Here is a 6,751-nt window from a genome sequence, read left to right as displayed (position 1 = left end):
TCAGCTCTGATATTTCTTCGTAGAGTTTTTTCAGTAGATCTCTCTCCTTGTGAAAGTGAATGGGTATTGAGGTCACCCACTACATTTATGTTGCTATTTGTTTGATCTTTTGTGTCCAACAGTATTGTTTTATGCAGTTAGGTGTGCCAATATTTGGTATATATATATATATATATATATATGGAACAATTCCTGTTGGATTGTTCCCTTAACTAGTATGTAGGGGCCTTCTTTACCTCTTCTGATCAGTTTTAACTTGAAGTTTACGTTGTCTGAGAGTAAAATTGCTACCCCTGATTCTTTCAGGGTCTGGTGCATGAAATACTGTTTTTCCATCCTTTGGGTTTTAGTCTATAAACTTCCTTTTGGATTAATTTCTTGAAGGCATCAAACTGTTGGATTCCATTTTTTTGGCCGAGTCTGCCAATCTGTGCCTTTTAAGTGGGGAGTTGAGGCCATTTACATTGAGAGTTATTACTGAAACATATTAACGTATTCCTGTCATTGTATTCTTTTCCATCAATGACTTTTTTATTTTTCCTTTTTTTTTCATTTAATTATTTGTTTGATGTTTTTACTCCATCTGAATTTTTGGCTTTGTTGGTTCTATTATCTGTGATATTCTTGAATATTTTTTGGAATGCTGGTTTGGTGTCCACTCTCTTAAGATGTCTTTTGTCATGTAGTGTCCTTATCTCTGCATCTATTTTGAAAGAAAGTTTTGCAGGATATATTAGTATGGCTTGAAAGTTGTTTGCTTGAAACACTTTACTCCAGGCTGTCTTGGCCTTTAGTTTGTCTTGGAGGCAGCTTGCTGCCTGTTGCTTCCTGCCCTGCCATGGACGGTTTCTCCTCATCAATGCCTCTCTGCCATGCTACCCTGACTTGGAGCCAGCCAACTATGGATTGACAGCTCTACAAACTGAGGAGGAGGAAGAGAGAGACCTGGAGGGCACCAACACAAACAAATTGAAATCCTCCCAGAAGGATAAAGTTGCACAGTCTATGATCTTCACACAGTCTAGTGAAAAAAACTACAGTAAGTTGTCTTTCTCAAAATGACTGGAAGTTAGATGTTGCAACAGATAATTTTTTCCAAAATTCTGAACTTTATATATGAGAGAGTGTAAAAGGATCATTAGACCAGAAGAAGTTAGAATAACTATACGATAGATACAAAGGTCTTCAAGATGAATATAAAATTGGGATAGAGGGTATACAGCACTTCTGTGATGACCCCACCCTTGATCCAACCAGCATTAGTATTTTGATCAATGCATGGAAATTCAAAGCAGCAAAGCAGTGAGTTCTCTGAGCAGGAGTTCTTGGATGGCATGACAGAATTAGGATTTGACAGCATAGAAAAGATAGAGGCCCAAATACCCAAGACAGAACAAGAATTGAAAGAACCAGGATGATTTAAGGATTTTTACCAGTTTACTTTTAATTTTGCAAAGAATCAGGCCAAAAAGGATTAGATCTAGAAATGACCATTGCCTCCTGGGTCTTAGTGCTTAACAGAAGATTTAAATTCTTAGACTTATGGAATAAAGTTTGTTTTTTTTGGCATAAATTTATGTTGGAACATTATAAACAATCAATACCAAAAGATACTTGGAATCTTCTTTTAGTCTTTAATACAGTGATTGTAGATGACATGCCTAATTATGATGAAAGAGGAATATGGGCTGTTCTCATTGATGACTTTGTGGAATTTGCACACCCTCAAATTTCTGGGGCAAAAAGTACAACAGTGTAGCACTAAAAGAACCTTCTAAAATGTTTGTAGTTCATATAATGCACTGGAAATTGCATAATCTGTTTCTTTTGGCTGAACTGAGCTGGAGATCAGTCCTCACTATTCAGACTGAGGGGTGAGACAAAACTTTAAGGCTACAATTTGGACCATATCATATTCCTCTCTTCTAATAGTGATTTGGGCTTTGTGTTCTAATCTGATCCACTCAATATTTATAATCAGTGTTGTGGATTTCATCTTAATATCTGTGGACCATGCTCATTTATTCTCCCACAAGTTTTAGAAGCTTTATGGTGATTATTTTGTGGTTTCCATTCTTGCGTAACACACAATGCTGTCTTCATCAGAAAGTAGTCTGGAGCCGGGCATGGTGGTGCACACCTGTAATCCTAGCACTCGGGACGCTGAGGCAGGAGGATTGCCGTGAGTTCAAGATCAGCCTGGGCTACATAGTAAGTTCCAGGTCAGTCTCAACTATATAGTGAGACCCTGACTCAAAAACACCAAAAAAAAAAAAAAAAAAATAGTTTGGCACAAGAGTTAAACATAATGAACATCGCAAACATAAATAAAATAAGTAAGTTTGTCTTGAGAAGTCTGCTATAATCCTAATGTGTGATTTTTTTGCTTTTTCCCTGACAGTTTTCTTTTTGTTGGAAATTTGGAATTATGACTGAGATATGTTATAGAGAACTTCCTTTTTCATCATAGTTGGTGTTCTGTAAGCCTCACTTACCTGTATGTTGAAATCCTTTCTTAGACTTGGAAAGTTTTCTATTATGATTTCTGCACAAAGATCTTTTTTATGCCATACATGCTGTCTTCTAATTTGTAACTCCAGTTAGCCTTGAGTTGGTCTTAGCATTGTCTCGTAGCTGTTGGGTGCATTTTTCGTGTTCTCTTATCCTTTTAAATCTTTTAGAGTAGGGCCAGATGTGATGATGCACACCTGTAATCCCAGAATTCAGGAGGCAGAGGCAGGAGGATCACCCCAAGTTCAAGGCCAGCCTGGGCTACATAGTGAGTTAAAGGCCCACAAAGCAAGACCCTGTCTCAAAACTCAAAAAAAAAAAACAACAACTGAGTAATTTGTCATGATTTACCAATTTTTCCTCAATTTCTGAAGCCCTGTCTTCACATTGGTCATTTCTACAATTTATGAATTCTATGTAACTTTTTATTTCCAGTATTTTTGTCCAACTCCTTTTCATGTGTCTGTATCTTTGGTAAATTTGTCATTCGTGATTTGAACTGTTTTGCTCAGCTCTTCCAGTGTTTTATTTCTTTCTCCCATGTCCGCATTGGTCAGTTTGTATGATAGTTCCATTACCTTTGGGCCATGTCCTCTGAACTTGCCAAGTTTCTTTTCCCCTTCTTTAATCATTTTGTACAGTTCTGTGACCCTGCATTTGCTTTCTTCTCCATTAGTGCCCCCTGCATCTCCCTTGAGAGAGTCGGGAGGCCTTCTGGCCTTTCGCTGCCTTGTTTTCATTCATAGATAGATACGTACATACATACGTACATACCTTGGTTGTCGAATGGCTCTGACCTCGAACCTTCCAGTGCTCAGACAGGAAAGTTTGAAAAATATATGTGCAGTGTTCATAACTTTACTTGATAGTCGAAGTGAAAATCTGGCTTGAAAAAAAACACAAGAGTGAGTCACATGTCGAGTGTCGAATGTCGAATCTCCTCGCAGACACAAAAGGGTGACAGTTCAGTCTAAGGCCCACTCTTCCCAGACAACATATAGTGCTGAGGAACCTTCTCTAATACTGGAAAATCACTAGGGCACATCACTAGGACTTCACTTTTATTCCGTCATTGTATTCTTTCTTGAGCTCCTTACCTCACTGAATCCAAAGCAGGTCTTCAACAAGTATTTGTTTTGTTTCATTTCTCACTTCTTGCTCTGCATAACCGGAATATTTTATTTTATTTTATTTTTTAGCACTGGAAATCAAACCCAGGGCCTCATGTATGCTAGACATTCTTAGTAATCCAATCCTAAAAGGTACTACATGCCTTGCCAGCGCAAGGTCCCAAGTTTGATCCCTGGTACAAAAAAAAAAAAAAGATACTATACTACCAAGATTATGTATTCATTCCAGCCCCAAAGCGTTCCCCTCTCTGCAGCACCCACACCCTATTTTTTCTAAGTGTGTAATCCTTTAAGTCTGCCCAATAAATCCACCTGTGCCTCTCACCAGCATGTCCTAAAGTTTTTTTGTGATAAGAGCCAATGAAACTACTTCGTGGGGGGCAAATTGATATCCTCATCTCCTCAGATCCTGTGACATTCCCTTCATAGAAACTTGTTATATTTTATTACTGTGTTGGTATAGGATATGAATATAATCCAGGCTGTGTTCATTCTATACTAATTATTAGGAGTTTCTTCTGCTGTTAAGAGAAACTAACACTAAAGTATTTTATGGGCCCCAAAACTATCAGAGCCATCAGTGCTAAAGCTGCTATGCTTGAGGAAGAAGTCAGCTCTGTTGTGAGAGCATCCTGTTCTAGAACTTACAGTAGTGAACAAAATAGGGCTTGCCTTCATGGAGCTTGCATTCCAGTTAGTGAAAGACAATAAATAAAATTCGTACATTTAGCATGAAAGGTGATTGTACATGCAAAGAAAAAAAATGAGGCTGAGAGGGGCCTGGGGAATGCTGGCAATTTAAAATGGACATGGAAGGCTTCACGGAGGAAAGTCTCCCTTGGGGAAAAAAGTGGATAAGAAAAGCCTATAATAAATCTAACACATCATTGTAAGAAGTGCAATTCAGGATGGGAATTGGCACTGAAAAAACTCCCAGCATGCCTCCTTAAAGGTATTGCGAGTAGTTACGTATTTCCAGACATAGAGCAAAGGCCTCAGGACAAGTATCTGCTGCAGCAGTCTCCATTTTGCTTCCTGGCACCAGTGTAAGATAAATCTGCTCTTCTTACGTCACATCTTCTTCCAATACTTCAGGCCAGATGCCAGTGCTCTTCACCTGTGAAGGAAGAGCACTGGGAGCCAGGTGGCAGGGGAAGGAGAGTAGTGAGAGCCAAGTAAGGTCGGGACCCAAAGGCCAACTCTGCCCTCACCAAAGATGGTGGCTGAGCATGGTGTGCAGAGGGTTGCACACAGTGGAGGGTTAGCCAGTTCTGCTACACCAATTCTACTCCTCAGGATTGGCCCTGGAGAAACTTCAGCATGTGCTACAAGGGGACAGAGGTAAGAAAGCCCACAATAACTGTCAGTCCTGAGTCCTTCTCAAATAAATAGGACAAAGCAAACAGGCTGCTTTTAACAAACAAGAACAGCTTCTCAGTAAATATGGCAAATGGACTCAAAAGGGAATATACAACCGCCCGGCGCAGAGAAGTCCAGTAACTGTGTACACACCTGAGCAGACCGTCCTTGGACATCCAAGACGTAAATATTTCACTCCAGATTCCTTAGCCCCTTCAACATCTATATAAGCCTAATTCCTCTCCCAGTTAATTACTAATATATCTTTCCCCAACCACACTCAGATTTGATAAACTCAGCTTTTCACAGCTAGCTGCTAGAATCTCCTGATTTTTAGTCTGTTTACTGAAATAAACATCTTTTTCTCACAACAAAAAGGCCATTTTTTGATGAGTGGACTCTTTATGACAATAACCTTGCTTGTAATTAAGGGAAAATTTTTTGAAACGGAAGCCAGGAGTGATGACACAGGACTGTAATCCGGTAGTATGGGAGGCTGAGGCAGGAGGATGATTCCAAGGTGGAGTCCAACCTGAGCTTTATAACGAGTTCAAGGCTTTCCTGAGCTACGTGACAAGTCCCTATCTCAACAATCAGGAAACAACCCCAATACCCCGTGGGACAGTGACCTAGTAAATCCCAGTATACAGTGAACTGCTGTGAGCAGCACCATTGAATTACAGGCATCAATCTAAATTAATCTTTCCAACAGAAGGCTGAGTGAGAAAAAAAGATAATCAGCGAAATACACAAAATGTATTTTGTAAAGTTCAAAAAAGCAACAGTAAACGGTATATTCTCTTAACAACGTGTACACATATACAAGGTAACATAAAGGAGAGCGAGGAGATAATAAAAATCCACCTTAGGGTGCAGAGGACAAGGGTCCATGTGGGGAGGGCTCCTGAGCTTCAAAGACAGCCTTCTAGTTCGTTCTTTCTTTTTTAATGTACCTTTTATTTATTGGCACTGGGGATCGAACTCAGGTCCTTTCGTTTGTGAGCAGGCAGCGGAGCCATGGAGCTAAATCGCCAGCCCTGCCTTGCTTTCTTTTCAGTTCTGGTGACTGAACCCAGGGCCTTGGACCTGCTGGGCAAGCGCTCTGCCCCGAGACTGCACCTCCATTCCCGCCTTATATTTATTGATAAAATAAGTGGTTTTTGTATTATTTTTGTCTTTTACACAAGTATTCATACATGCACCTATGTGAGCATTTTTCAGTTTATAAAATGCAGGGTTTCATAAGGAAACGTCTAAATCCAAACTGTCCCACAACAACCCCATCCCCAGCTGCCTCAGGCTGGAGGGAGTGAGGCAGGCAGATGTGGGTCTCACAGGGTCCTCCTGACTGGGGGACTTTCCAACGGGAGCGCGGCTCTGGGCAGCAGCAGGGCCAGGCAGATTCGGAGGGTGTGTGTTCTGTCATCCAAGCCAGGTTGTATGTGTCGACTCACCTCTCCTGGTTTTGTCCACAGTTTCAGGGGAACTATGCAGGAAAAAGAAAGCAGTGACTCAAATCAGTGTGGTAGCTGTTCCAGCCCAAGAGGGACGCAGTCATGTCCATTGGAATCCATACAGAAACAAAAAGGACTGCACATCTGCACATTATGAGACACCACAAGGCTGTCCTGAGCACAGTATTCCGTGAGGCCTGAGGTGCACAGTCTGTGTCTATTGTCTCAGCAGCCTCAGAGGCAGCCGTGACACTCTCAGAACTCTCTAGCAGATCGAGCAGCAAGAGCGTGCTGTTG

At 40.8% G+C, this 6,751-nt stretch overlaps 1 pseudogene; it reads left to right on the top strand.

Moving 5' to 3' along the window:
- The first annotated feature begins 633 nt into the window (after nucleotides 1-633).
- On the top strand, nucleotides 634-2,179 carry LOC104873220 (annotated as a pseudogene).
- Nucleotides 2,180-6,751: the final 4,572 nt, after the last annotated feature.

This window comes from Fukomys damarensis, unplaced genomic scaffold (assembly GCF_012274545.1).
Source record: "Fukomys damarensis isolate Sample0158 unplaced genomic scaffold, DMR_v1.0_HiC HiC_scaffold_9, whole genome shotgun sequence".
In the NCBI taxonomy this organism is placed as follows: Eukaryota; Metazoa; Chordata; class Mammalia; order Rodentia; family Bathyergidae; genus Fukomys; species Fukomys damarensis.
Note: the sequence above shows the minus strand (reverse complement) of the source record. Positions and strands in the feature narration are given on the sequence as shown.